Here is a 15,550-nt window from a genome sequence, read left to right as displayed (position 1 = left end):
ATCTTTCAAAATGAATTATTTATTGATTAATTACCTAAGTGAGATCAGCAGTTTCAAATTCAATTAGGGTGAATGACTCAAAATGTTCTTCATTGCATTGGGGTCAGGATGAGCAGCTTCCAATTTTTAACTTTATTAAGTTGATTAAACAAAAGAAATTCTCCAATCCATGTCATTATCAGGAAAAAAATAGATTAACTCCAAAGGTTAAATGACCTCATTTTTAAAAGCTTGATCAGAAATATAATATAATTTAGTTTATTACTATGTTTGAAACTAGTTTTATTAAATTTGTAACAGCTAGCTAATTCATAGGTTGTAAAAGTTACGATATGGGCATCTTGGGTAAAAATAGAGAGTGAATTTTCTAATAAGACAAACAATACCAATTCTGTTGCCTAACCTAATAAGAAAATGTGTTCTTTTAACTTAATATTCACAGGAACTGTTAAAGATCATCACCTTGCCCCTATGGAAGGCCTTACCCTCCCTGGGGAGCAGAAAGTTTATAGGGTAGGTAGGGTGTTAGTTGGGGAGTGTGCAGGGAAGGAAGGAAGGCAGAGGGAACTCAGATTGACATTTAAAATAATCTTTTTTCTAATTTAAGTAAAAAGAAAGACCATTAACTTGATTTCAGCTTGACAGATAACTGAGGTTCTCTCTTTCTCCCTCTTTTCTTTCGACCTGCCATATTTTTGTCTCTGTCTCATTAAAAAGATCTTTAATTTCACACATGTTAAGAATGTATTTGCAATGATTCAGTTGCCCTCATCATTATTTTATGTAATTATTTGTAAAAATTATTTATACATTTATTATTTTCATTTTTAATTTTTTGTTTACATTTCAATTAAAATAGAACTAGGCTAATATCTAATAGTAACTTTGATCTCCATGACACAAAAGCAAATGAAGAATCCCAAGTCATATGCCTTCTAGTAAGTATTTATTTATTTCCTGTCACACATTACACCTTTCTGGTCTTTTAGCCGTTCAGTTCTACCTTTCGTTACATTTGTGTGACTCTTGACACATAAACCAAAATTTATAGTACCAAGTCCATTGCACTTCGTGGAGTTTCTCAAGTCTTTCATCCAATTTCATATTTGTTATTCTGTTTTTCTGATATAAATAATTTTTGACTGTTTGCTGTCATTTGCTTCCAAGGTCAAATGGCTAATCCAGTATAAATCTGCACATCCTTTCATCCAGTGTTTAATACCCTTTCCAGCATGCAGTAGAATTTCCTAGTCAAGTGTGTCACTAAAATGTTTTCCCACACTGACACATAAAAGATGTCTACCCCTACCATTAAGGTTGCAATGACAAATTGAGGCATTATTTCACCAAAGCTCTTTCTGGGAAACCAATAAATTGATTGAACTTAAACAGCACATGTTGTGTGACAGACTTTTCCATGGGAGATGAAGCACACGATCCAGAAAGGAGCACATACTCCCATCACAAAAGGAACAGTTGGACCACTGTCCAATTTGATGAACAAATGAATTTTTTTGTTGAGGGACTAACAAATATGGGTTGAAGTTACTTAACAAGGAGCAGGAATGACTCAGAAGCAACAGCAACCCTCCAAGCTCCCTAGGCAGCCTATAGGCAGCTCCAAAGTCTAGACATCTTTTCCCTTTCACCATTTGGCTGCATGACACCAGCAACTGTTTACTCTCATTTGGACAGTTGGTCAGGACCCTCAAGGATCTTCCCAGTCTTGTTCTCCAGGGTACATGACCTTTTCTTTAACTCCTGTTTACAACCTGAAGATATGAGGCTCCCATTCCTTCCTAGAGGAAATACCCCAAATTCTTGGTCTTGGCAAAAACTGTAGATGTGGAAGAGACCAATAATGCTCGTCTCTGTCTCTGCTTAGTCACAGCTGATTTCTATCTCCATTTTGTATGTCTTTGTTTGTACCGTGATTTTTTTCTATAGGGTCACTAGTCACATTAAAACAAAACTGCACCTTAGTCAAATGTTATCGTGCCTTTTTCTACTTAGTTTTCATTTTTATTATTTTTATATACCAACCACAGTTCCCCATCACTTCCCCCTCCTGATCACCCCACCTCCACCCAACACACTCCCATCCACTCCTCAGAAAGGGTAATGCCTCCCATAGGGAGTCAACAAGGCCTGGCACATCCAGTTGCCACAGGACCAAGCCCTGCCCTGAATCAAGACTGAGCAAGGAATCTCAAGGAATATCTGCAGGGACATACTTTTAGATAAGGTTACTTTGTGAAGTTCAGGTAGTTAGGACTTCAACACACCTTCTGGGAAAATAAAACTAAACCCATAGCACATACTTGAATAATTAATAGTTACATAAATAATACAACAGTATGTAAGTGTTGGTTTAAAATATTCAGTATGTGACACAAATATAGTGTTCCTGTTTTAATGACTGGGAGGAAGACATAGTCTGTTCTTTATGCTAGCAAGAGTAGACCTTTATAAACAGACACTACAATACTAGCTCACTATGGAATACTGGGTTTAAAGTCAAGAGCTGGGTATGTCTTTGTCCCCAGCCTTCTCCTTCGATGATATTTTTGTGAGGTATTCAGGGCCTCAAAGTCTGTGAAAGCCATCAGTGAACTGTGGGCAGCATCCAATATGAGACTCCTTGCTGCTTTAAGTTCACTCATTGCTGATATCACATTCCCTCCTTGCTAGTAAGTGAGGAGCAATTATATTATGTGCAGAGGCAGATTTACTGTGAAGCTAATGAAGATTAAGCTTCAGGGCCTTCCAATTGCATGGACTCCTTCCAGGGACTTGTACCTAATTTAGTTTCAGTGACGTTATATGCATTTTAAAAAGATTATAGCCCAGATTATAGAAGCTTCAGGCCCTCACAAAACCTGGATGTACATTGGAACAAATTTTAAGGATGACCAATTAATTATGTTACATTTTGATTGGCAGGAGTTCATTCTCCAGAAATAGTAAAACAGCTTAACAGAAATGGTACAGTGAAAATAACACATTGTGCGTTTGTATTGCCTAATCAGAAGTGCAGCTCCAACAGAACACTAGCCTTTAAGGTTTCTAGTGAACTGAAATGGCAGCCACTGCTAGTTTTGGAAACAAGTACATGCCACATAGGAGGCTAGAGACTGGACAACTCTTCGTGGTTTCTGTGGTATAAGATATGACTTTAGTGAATATGAAAGAGTAAAAGTGAACTTAAAATATGTGAAGAGCATAGTTCAGGTCAGGTGTGAAAATTAAGGCTAGAGGCAACTTCAGCAAGAACAGAAAAGAAGATGCAAGGAGATGAAGGTTGTTACTGTGAGAGCTACTGAGACACACAGAAAAATGTCACACATTCAAATAGTTAACACCAGGATCAAGTAAGGGGATAATCTTGTTATTGTTGTTATTATATATATATATATATAATATATATATATATATATATATATATATATATATGTATATATATTATATATATATATATCACAATATATTCTGATCAGTTTTCCCTCTCCTAGATTCTCCCAGATCCTTCCCACATAACCATGCTTCCTTTCCCTCTTTTTGTAAAAGACAAACAGGAATAAAAAGGTGGGAACAGAATAACAAGAAAGCGGAAGAAACAGGCACAACAAACACACCACCACCACCACCATAAAAACACAAAATGGGAAAGCATAATATACATGCAAAATACTAGCATGATGAAAAATATCCAAACAAAGGAATGTGGAACAAAACGTCTACAAGGATACCATTGAGTTCATTTTGTTTTTGCCATCTATTGCTGGGCATGGGCCATAACCTTAAGTATGGTTGATATATCCAGTGAGACTACTTTGAAGATAACTTATTTTTCTTTTGCAAGCAGATATCAATTGGAAAGAGTGTCTTGGTTAAGAAGGGGAGCCCATGACTACTTCCCTGTCTCAGGACTGGGACTCCATAAAGCTTGCATCTGTACAGGCCCTGTGTGTGCTGCTACAGTCTCTGTGATTTCATTTGTGCACCAGTCTTATTGTATTTGAAAGACAGATTTGTTGGAGTCATCCATTCTCTCTGGCTCTTACATTCTTTCCATGTCCTCTTCCACATAGATCCATGAGCCCTGAGGGCAGAGGTTTGAGGTAGACATCCCATTTAGGACTGGGTGTTCCAAAAATCTCTGCACATTGCATAATTGTGTTAGTCTACTTCTAGATGAATGCATCTCTGCTAGTCTTTGTGTCTGCATTTCCTTTGGTATTTCACTTGGGCTGCTGTTTCTTTCCCTTAAAGTATTTACTTGTTAAAGGATAGTTGATGAGCTAAGTCTTTTGGAAACTGAAATAGCAAATTAAATGGGAGAATTTCAAATTGGAGTATGAAGAAAAACTATTTTTGGTAGGAGATCATGGTGACTGTATCTTTGATCCATAACCCAATGATCTAGGCACGCCACAGTATTTGCTCAAGGAAGCTGCTCAATTTGTTCCCATCAATCACTCAACTCTCTAATGTTGTCTTCAATTTCCTTATTTGTTTACTCTCCACAATTTCACCATCCTTTCTGACCTTCAACCCTAGCACTATATATCAAGAGTTTGTTTCAAACACTGCTGGTCATTATTTATATTCTTCATCAGAACTGTGCTCCACTCCCAGTTTTGGAAAAGTTATTCTAGTCATTCATTATCACACTAAACTGTCCTTCACGCATATTTCTGAAACTTCCTTCCCATTTTTTTTTCTGATCTCCAATCACTACTGAGGAGCAAAGAGATTACTTGATTTACTTAGAAGATATGTAAAACTATCAGCCTTATTTTCCGTTGAACTTTTGTGCTTTATGTAGAATATTTTATATGATTAATGGTTTCCTTTTTTTCCTGCAGGATAGTCATTTCATGAAAGAGCCAGAATAGAACTGCTTTTTCCAGTAGGGATCAGTGATCACAGTGTCACTTTCTTTAGGTTCTATGGGACACATGAATGTATTTTTTTGCAATGCAAAGTGCTTATTAGTCTTTATATGAATTCAACTGCTTACCCAGCATCAACATTATTACCTAAGTAGGAACACATTTTTATCCTCAGTCCTTTATTGACAATATTAGTGATTTAAATGTGTCCCTTAATTTTCTCTACACCATTAAGTATATTTTTTGGAATTTTGTAAGGCTCATTTGAATTCACTTGGTTGTTCATATCATATGCCACCATTTATGTTGAGTAAGAAAGTTTTATAAGACAAATTGCCACCTTGAAGTTTAACAGTTCTAAAATGTAATTATAGATTAAATGTTTTCACAAATCGTGCTTTTAATTTTAAAGTCACTTTTTAATAAAATACTTAGTACTCAATTTTATATTGCTGTTTACTGTTCCTCAAGCTTTCTCCTTGAGATTATATACCATCTTAGTTTCTCTTTTAGTAATTCTAGTTACAAACCCCAGTCAGATACATATTTTTATACTTCATACTACATATTCAAAATTTGTGAGTGATGTCTACAATTTCACTCTAAGTTTTCTAAGCTTTTCTGTGGTGATATATTTTTACGATTTATTAAAGTTTGCCTGAGGTTACAGAGAACAAAGCTAGCCACAAGCTATATACCCAGGAAATGTTTATACATATCTTTAACCCAGCAGCCATACCAACTAGGCATAGAGCCAATCAGTGGTGGAACACACCTTTAATCCCAGGACTCAGGAGACAAGCAGATGGATCTCTGTTAGTTCCAGGCCACACTGAGCTACGTGAAATTTATCCAGTCCTAAAGAGAAATAGCTCACACAAAAGTAATCTCAGCATTTTGGATCACACCTTTAATCTTAGCACTAGGGAGGTACAAAAGGAAGAACCAAAGGGTCTTAAGAAAGATTTAGTCTCCAGCGACATTGAGGAGACAAAGAAGTCTAGAATAGCAGTCTGGGGATTAATGGAGCTAGATGGATCATCCTTTCAGTTCAGGGTAGAGGTAAGAGCTAGTGGCTGGCTGCTTTGCTTATCTGACCATCAGCTTGAACCCCAATATCTGTCATTGGATTTTTATTATTCATGTTACAAGTGGTGCCCAATGTGGGACTAAACCCATGACCCTGAGATTAAGAATCTTGTTCTCTACTGACTGAGCTGGCCAGGTGTTCTTTATGATCTTTATTAACACATCTTCTGTGAGCTTAAGTTCCACATGCTCACGGGTAAAAGAAGTGATAAGAGCTTAAGTTTCACATGTTTATGGCAAGAGGAAGTGTTTCATATTTTCCAATATTAATTTAGAGTCTAGAGAACAATCCCTGGCTCACAGTAGCTGCTTAGTAAACTTGCGGAGTCCTTACAAGTCAAAGATAGCCTGAGTATTTAGTATTGACAATGTTTTCAAACAAGTTAATTTCAAATCCACTCTTGGAAATTTTGGTTTCGTATTCATGCATATCCAAGTCAATGCATGAAGTCAATGCATCAATAGCGTGAACCTGGGGAGATGTTTTACAGATCACGAGTGAATGGCTGCCAAAAGAAAATTCTTAAATTTTTTCCAAGAAATGAGATCAATAGAATCTTTTAGTAGAATATTCAATAGAATCTATTCCATGAGTATTTATGTGAGCTGCCAGTCGTCACATATTTGCAATGGCTTCTGTAAGAGATGGGAACACAAGGGGGTCCAGAGCTTTGTGGAATTTTGGAAAACTCACACTAAACATACACATACACATAACATCTTAAAATTTAAAACATCTACTGAAGTAATGGATACTTGCACAGTAGGAAATTACTTTTCATTTATAGAAACAAAGATACTGTTTATACTTTTGTCTTTTTACTACAAGAAAAATGATGACTAGTGAGGACCCAGGTATGCTTGCACTGGTTCTATTATTTCACAGTGTATATGTTTTAAAAGAATCACATGGCTCCCCTTAAGTATATACATTTAATGTGTTGACTAAATTTAAATAGAAAAGGATGACTGAAAAAAATACAGCTGTAACTGACTTCAAGGGGGTCTATGGAAGATTAAAACTACTTTGTTTGGGACTATGGCACCCACACATGAAAGTAGAATTAATTATGGATTGAATTTCAAATAAGAATATCTGCTTTTAAAAAAGAGTATCTGCTCCTATTTAAATAGAAAAAGGGTTAGACAAAATTAAAAACTGGCTTTTGTGTGTCAGTGGGATTCAACCTGAACAGTTACATGCATTAACCCTGAAGCCAAAGGTACTCTGCTTTGAAACTGATATGTAAGCGGACTTCAAACAGCTTAGCATTGAACAAACTCACAGGTTTTCTCTTCTCCTGCAATGAGTCCCATACCTAGAGGAAAAGAATGCAATTCTACAGCAGAGAGCATGGATGTTGGGATACAATTATAGGAACAGAGTAAAGCCCGGAAACACTATATTAATCTATTACCTGTACCAATTAATACTCTTTTTACACAAGTATGAACTGAAAACTCACTTTTAACTAACAAAATATTTATCTGGAAGAAATTAATGAAGAGGAAAGCTTGGTGTGCATAAAAGTGGGCAATCAAAATAATAGAAAGGGGATGGTTAGAAGCAGAGATAAGCAATAACAGAAGGAAGGATAAAATGATTTTAATAAATCCACTTAGTTTTTTGAAGTATTTGGTTTAAAGTTGGTTTGCAATATTCATGTAGTTGGTGACAGAAGCAAGTGTTATTGTTGTTTTTTTTAAAGTTTTAAGCAGCTTTTAAGGTCAATGGTGTCAACCATTACAGAATAATGAGGCCTATGAACATTTTTTATATTTTTTGCAGTAGAAAAAAATTAAACAATTATCAGTGCCTGCTAACTTAATTTCCTGTGCAGAAGGCAGATGGTACCTTTACTACAGTTGTCTTTTGGGACCATCCAGTTAGGTTTTTTCTCTGATCAAATTGTGATTAGACTATTTAATGGGTTACAAGTTAGAATGGATGATGAGTATGGATATTCTTGTTAAATTGTACACAGTTTGCAAAAATGGTTATTGATTCATGTCCATTTACACATTACTAAATATAGCTTCTAAGCATAGAAATCGCTAAATGGTTATGATGTGATATGTTAATATTAAACTGTGTTCATTGGCAGATTAATAAACATTGAGTCAGTGTCATGTCAGGGATAGATCTTTATCAGGACTACAGAGCCTTTCAGTTGCCATTTTCAAATTCACTAGCATCTACTGCTCCTCCAGTTATGTGCCCAATAAATATGCGGCCCACTGATTAATGCCAGCTGAGGTATTACTTTAACAGTACAAAGAATTATGACATACTCTGGTGTTGTAAAGGAGGATAAGAGGAGAGATCTGATAAAGATTTTTTGCTTTGGGAGGCTGGCAGTATTCTGTATTTGTTGCAAGGTTTTGATTGTAAAACAATGGGTGGGAGATAAAAGACATAAAGAAAACAAGATGGAAAGGATTTGACTTCAGATGATAAGAAATGTGTCTTCTTCCCCAGATCTAGATTGATGAGTGAACCATGGGCTTTCTAAGCAACGATGAGCAATCTATTGTACAGACACCCAATAACTAAAGCTGTAGTTTGGGAATAAGTGAAGAACCCTAGGAAATATCAACAAATCACCGTTGTGAAAGTCAGAAGACAACTTGGAAGCAAAAGATGCATGATTCTTCATACTAAGCAATTGTGAACTAGGTCAAACCCACACAATCAGGAACTTTGTAATAGCTGGGAAGAGGATCACACACTAACTAGGGAGTCAATGATTAATTGTGTTAATTACATTTATTAATATAATCCTGGGGTTCTTTGAAGTTACCTTCTGGGGAATTCAATACCTGGAATAAGTCAGAACTAGCTATTATTATGTAACTTTGAAATGAAATACTGAGTGGAGACATAGATTGCTTCATACATTTAAACTAAAATAAATGAAACTCAAATTGCTTCTCAATAAACAATGGAGTCATAGTTATAATCAACCTGCGAATATTGTTAAAGTAAAAGAAAAAAACAGTGCATTTCATCTCCATTATCAAATTTGAAAGAAATTATTCTTATTGTCATTGGCCATGGATACTCAAGGGCAACTTATTATTTCTATTCTGTGTTATGGTAGATATTTATATATTCCCTAGACATTTGCTAAGAAAAGGATAACTTCTAGAACATTTATTACTTTCAAAAATGAACAATACAAAACTACCTTCTTTTTTGTTTCTGTATTGTCCTATTTTTACTTCCTTCTCATCTCATCCCATAAATGGAACATTAAATTTCTTCTAGAAATGAAATTTCTTACCAAGACAGTAATATTGTGTTGTGTAAGGCATTTCTATTAAGTCCAGCAGAAATTATCCTGCCTACTTCCTTTCCCTATTTACACCCTGAAGAAATATAAGTATTCCCCTTATATCCTTTGTCCTAACAAAATATTTCCTTAAAAATAACCTATTGTATATTACTGGAGTATTCTTTAGAATTGCGATGGCATAAAGTCTCTGCTGATCGAAGTTTCTTAATGATAGGCAAACCTTGAAAGTAAATGAGCATTTGTGGAGAGTCAAGCATCTTTTATTATTTATCATTGCTACATATCCAGAGACTCGCTGCATTAAATTCTCAAAACTTATAGAACTCAATATCAAAAGAATAACTCCTAAAATCTAGAGAAAGTTCATAAGGACATACTGCCTGAGTTCCACCTTTGTCATTTGCTATCCAGAACATTTATCTTGACTGTAAACTTGAAAATATCTGTAATCGACTAACAGACTTTCTTCTGGTTTAGTCTTTGAGGAGTTTAAATAATGGATTAATGGAGAAGATAAAACCCTGCTCCATACGGAGCAGATTCTGAGGAGGAGGCTGTCTACCTGACTTCATTTCTTGCTGCTGTCGTCATCAGTGCTGCTCTCATTATTCTCTGACTTCAATTTCATTTTCATTGACCCTGCAACATGGACTGAAGATTAGAAACTCTGTGGGAGTATTCTCAACTTTCATCACCAGCTTGGGACTACTGAGGTATCACACCATTTGGATTTAGCTGTTACTAGCTTTTCAGCCTCTCTAGGAGATCTGATTGGTGTTCTTGGAATACCCATCCCTTATCATATAATATGAAGCTATTTTAGCCAATACTCTCTCCCCCTCTCTACTCCTTCCTCCACCTCTTCCTCCCCATCTCCCATATGGGAGGGATGGAAATTATGATGGTCTGAATGAAAAATGTCCCCCATAGTCTTAGGCATTTGAGCACTTGGTCTCAAATTGGTAGCATTGTTTAGAGAGGTTTAGGTAGTACACTTGATTTAGGAAATATGCCACAGAGATCAGTCTTTGACATTAAAAGCCTCTTGCCACTCATAGTTCCCTCTGTGCTTCATACTAGAATTTGATTGTGTGAGCTCTTAGATTCTTGTGCCTCCTTGTTACCAGGTCTGCCTGCCAATGATCATGCTTTCGCACCATGAACCTCTAGAACTATACTCGGGAATAAATTCTTCCTTCAATCAAGTTATTTATTTTTATTACAACAACAGAAAATTGACTAAGGTAGAAATAAGTACTAGAGAATGGACTGCTGCTGTGAAAAAGCTGACCATGTTTGTTTGTGTTTTTGTTTGCTTTTGAATGTGGAAGAAGTTAGGACTTTCACCTGAAAAGGCAATTGAGTACTATCAGCAGATCTTACTGGGCCATTCTAGTAGAGCAATTTGTACTGTAGCTGTCTAATTCAAGAGGTTTCAGAAAGAAGCCTTGGTTGAGTGGAGAAAAGAAAATATAAAGAAAGAAATTCAGAAACATTAGCAACTGCATAGAGGACATTTTCCTGTGTTACAGAAAAAGTCTGGCCCCTTCTTCACATGTCCTAAGAAATTTTCTGAGGCTAAACTTAAAAGTATTGGAGTAATTTATTTGGGAAAGAAAATTTTAAATCAGTATCACACTCATTCAGCAGTGTTATTATTGATAATGCACATTCATGTCTACAATGAAAAGAAACAATGTGGCAAGAAGAAATACAAAATGTAAGGTTTGGAGAGAAATAGAATAATAGGAAGCTTAATGTTACAGCCAAGTCCCCTGCTCAAAGAGATTCTGTGATTGCTTGTGACATTAGCACCAGTAAGGAGAGGTCTTCTCTGCACTGGAATAAAGGGGAATTTGCCCTCAGGGTAAGATGTCCTGCAACTGAACTTGGAAAAGGGGAGCCAATGGTGTTTTCTGCTCCCAGAAAGCTACCAGATAAAAGTGCTTCTCATGGGGCTTGGGGCCCTTTTAATTGGCAATATAGTCCATGTGGTACTAGCTTTAGAGGGAGGAATGGTGCCTATGTTGTTTCAGAGAGCTACTGAGGCCAGGCAGCATATGGCTAGTAAATCCCTTTATACTATAAGAGGTCCTAACAGATCATTGTGGAAAATAGTTGAAGTGAAGCCTAGGTTGCTGTGGAGAATACAAGATGGAGATTCCAAAGCAGTGGGACATCTGCCAAAGGGATCTGCATACAGAATTGGCATCAGGATGAGAAAGAAAAGTATGATGGAGTCAGCAAAGTAGTGTAGCAGAGCCATTTAATCCCTTTGACAGAGATCATGAAGATACAGCATTTGATGTTTGTCATGCTGAGTTTTGGACTTGCTTTGGGATGGTATTTCCTTACTATGCCCATATCCTTCCTCTTAGGGATTTTTAAATATGTATCATAAAATAAAATATATTATAAAATATACACATTATTATAAAATGCCAAACATATATTGTCTGTCCCGTCCCGCGGGTCAGTCATTCAGGGTTCCGGAGGGGGGCTGCCTGAAAAAGAGTCATGGGCGGGAGAAGGAAGGAAGCCAAGTGGCGCAAAAGAAAGAGGACCAGAGTCCGTCTATGCATTGTCAAGGCTTCCATTTATTGGGGTTCAGACTGGGCTTATATAGCCCTGCAACAAGGAAATTAGGCAGGCGGGGGATAACAGGAAGGAGCTCAAGCATTCTTCTTATCAGCCGGAATATCTTGTGATCTTCCCCAGAACAGGGAAGCCCCAGGCCCTTTCTCGGAACAGAAGCAATTAGCAGTTCCGTGTGGCCAAACCATCTAATTACAGGTTACAGGAGGCTCATAGAAGGGTTTACAGAGATGGGCTTTAAAACCCATAGTTTAGGGCCCATGGCCCTTAACAATTGTCTTGATTCTCAGGGAAGTTTTGGGTTTTGGAGTAAGTGTTGAGATAGTGAAAGGTCTTGGGGACTTTTGAAGTCAGACCACATGCATTTTGCATTATGATATGGCCATGGCAGTGGTATGTTGTGGTTGGAGAGAAAAATGTCTCTCATAGTCTGAGTCATTGACACTCCTGGTCCCTAGTTGGTGAAATGTGCCTCATTGATTTGATATATTGATATTAAAATTTTCCAAAACTACTTTTTCCTGTAAAGGCAATTCAAGCTTTGTATTTTGTTTTACTCATTATTAAGTTTGTCCAATCTGTTGACAATGTAACAAAAAATTTATCTAACTTCCTACTCTAATTACAATAGTTTAACCCAGTTTCTTCTTCAAATGGAGTGTCAACGGAATCCTTAAAAGCAATTTTGGTCATAATGTTAAGTGCTCTTGGTTTCACAGTCATTTGGGGGGAGGGTTACTACAATATTGGCATTATGGGGTTGGGTTTGAGATTAAAAGCCTTTACACCAGTCCCAGTTCATCCCTTCTGTTTTGTGCATGGACGTGAAGAGTGAGATCTCAGTTTATTTAACCTGTCACCAGGCTTGCTTCTGCCTTCCAACTATGATGAACTCATCCCTCTAGAACTCTAAGCCAAAATAAACTCTTCCATGAGCTTCAGTAGTCAGTTTTTATCACAACAATAGAAAGTAACTAATGTGGTAAAACCCATATTTCTTTTCTTAATAAGACTCTAATTTTATTTTATTTTTTATGAAGGCTCTATCTTATTTTTGTAGCAGACTATTTCAATGGATTCTATTATGGTGAGATGGTATTATATAGTTTGAGTCATACTATGAAATTATTTATCTTGATCCAAGTTCTGAGATGCAGACTTTCCAAAAATCTCAAGTGTAGGTACATAATAAACAAGTGGTCCCAGAGGCTACTAGTAAGGTATAGGGAAGCAAATTAGGGAAGCAGAAAAGGGGAAGTCATCCGTGTATCCAGGAAACCTCTGAACAATAGATTGTGAGTTGGATTTGGCTCTGAACTTAGATGAACAGGTATGTGCTTTTCAATCAAGCAGTCATTTGCTAAAGGCTTCTACAGGGTAAGGCAGATGATACAAAGTCCTATCTTAGTTACTTCTCTATTGCTGTAAAGAGACACCATGACCAAGGAAACTTTAACAAAATATTTAGTTGGGGGGACTGACTACATCTTGGAGTTTGAATTCATGATAATCATGGTCAGGATCATGGTATCCATCAGATATGGTGTTGGGGCAAAAGCTGGAAGCTTACATCTGATTATAATCAACAGACAAAGAAAGAGAGATATTGGGTCTGGTATGGACTTATGAGACCTCAAAGCCAACCTCTAGGGACACATCTCCTCCAATAATCCTACCTAAACTGTCCACCAATAAGAACCAAAGATTCAAGGATATGAGCCTATGGGGGCTGTGCTTATTCACACCACCACAGTAGCAATGATGTCTTCTTACAAGTGATGGGGATCTGAGAGTGCAAAATTTGCCTGGAAGCAGGTAGAGGTTGGCAGAGAATGACTGACACACGATGCTGATGGAAAGGGCTGAAGTTTAAAAAGGAAGTCAGATCACTAGACTGATGTGATGCCCTCCAGGAATTATCTACACCAAGAAGAATGTTGAAATGTCAAAATTTTGTAAATGTGCTCATTATAAATGTTTCTATGTTGTTGAAAAGTGCTTAGATAAGAGAAAGACCTATTAACAATATTTAAATATCTATAAAGCTATAAAGAACAAAGGACCCATAGCCTTTAGGCTAGGTGTTGCACCATGCAAACAACTTCACGATAAAAAAAAAAAAAAAAAAACTGATCTCCACAGTGTCAGTAACCACAAGAAGAACATTTGGGGTCTGGTGGTTCTAATCCATGTTGTTTTGGCAACTTACTAAATGTTGGTATGACATAGTTCAACTGGATCCATCCTGAAGAGCTGAATCCAGTCAGTTGGATTCAGAAAAAACAGTCTTTTCTTCATTGAGGAGCCATAAGTTCCCCAGTATGTGTAAGGGCTGTGGGTTTTAAATGCTACTAACACATTATAAAGAGTAGTCCAGGCCAGTTTACTTTAATCTGAGGCAGAATAAGGACCCAATAGCAACACGGAGACCTTGTCACTTGCAGCTTTCACACTGATAAAGAAGACATAAAGGGCACAGTGTTCAAATTTCAGAGAAGGAATTTTCAGGATGTGACAATTTCCAATACCAATATTTGGCTAGTAGAAAGGTTTCTGACAGTAACGCTTGAATTGCAGAGAAAATTCTCAATGTTGAACTTTCTGAGCTTTAATAAGACATGTGTTTGGTGGGACTACTCAATATATGTTATAGAGTTTCTATAGATGGCCAGTCAGATAAATGATGTGTTAGTTTGAATATGTAAGGGAAACAAAGAAAGGAATAGCAGGCAACCATGATTGACTCTCTGAGGAAAACCCATGTATATCTGTGAGTAATATTGGGTAGCAAGTATGAAAAAATACCCAAGGATTTAAACATATCACTATCTGTCCATATATACAAATCTACATTTTCCTCTAGTTAATGGAAAGTAAAATAGAAAGTCAGGTAGAGAGATCATTGTCCTAAAAATTTCTTTTGAAACATTTCCATCATACTTGAAAAGAAGCAAATACACAGGGCAAACAATTGTCTATTTTAGAGGTCTCTCACATCTATCTTCCCATTGGCACCATGGATGTTTTAAGAAATGGCAAGATTGGTTTTGAAAAGGGGGGAAATAAATGTATTTTTAACTTGATATGCTTAGATAACAAACAATGAATTTTATGTTAAGTTTAAGGTACTTTACACTGAATGAATAAAACATTTGATCTCTGTATTCTCTGTAAATAAATGAATTCTTCCATAAAGAGTAATAAGTGATCACCATCTCTGTGTTACACATAACCATGATAGAGTTTGTAGCACGAATAATAAAAACCCAGAGACAGATATTGGGGTTAAAACAGAAGATCAGAGAAACAAAGCAGCCAAGTTACTAGAGATTTCTCACCTCTACCAATGCTCAGATGGCTGAAGGGGCAATCCACCAAAGCTCAGACTGCACTGCTCTCCACCAAACCTCAGACTCTCTCAGCTCCTGTCTTCTCCCATTGTATATTTTTCTCTAGTGCTGGGATTAAAGGTTTGAGATCCTAAGTGCTGAGATCACCTTTATGTGAGCTGTTTCTCTTTTAGATTGCATCAATTTCGTGTATCACAGTGCAACCTTGAACTAACAGACATCCATCTGCCTCTGTCTTCCAAGTACTGGGATTAAAGGTGTGTACCACCACTGCCTGGTCTCTCTGTCTGACTAGTGTGACTAGCTTTGTACCCTGATCTTCAGG

Source organism: Cricetulus griseus, chromosome 2, assembly GCF_003668045.3.
Source record: "Cricetulus griseus strain 17A/GY chromosome 2, alternate assembly CriGri-PICRH-1.0, whole genome shotgun sequence".
NCBI classification, from domain to species: Eukaryota; Metazoa; Chordata; class Mammalia; order Rodentia; family Cricetidae; genus Cricetulus; species Cricetulus griseus.
This window is presented reverse-complemented; position numbering follows the sequence as displayed.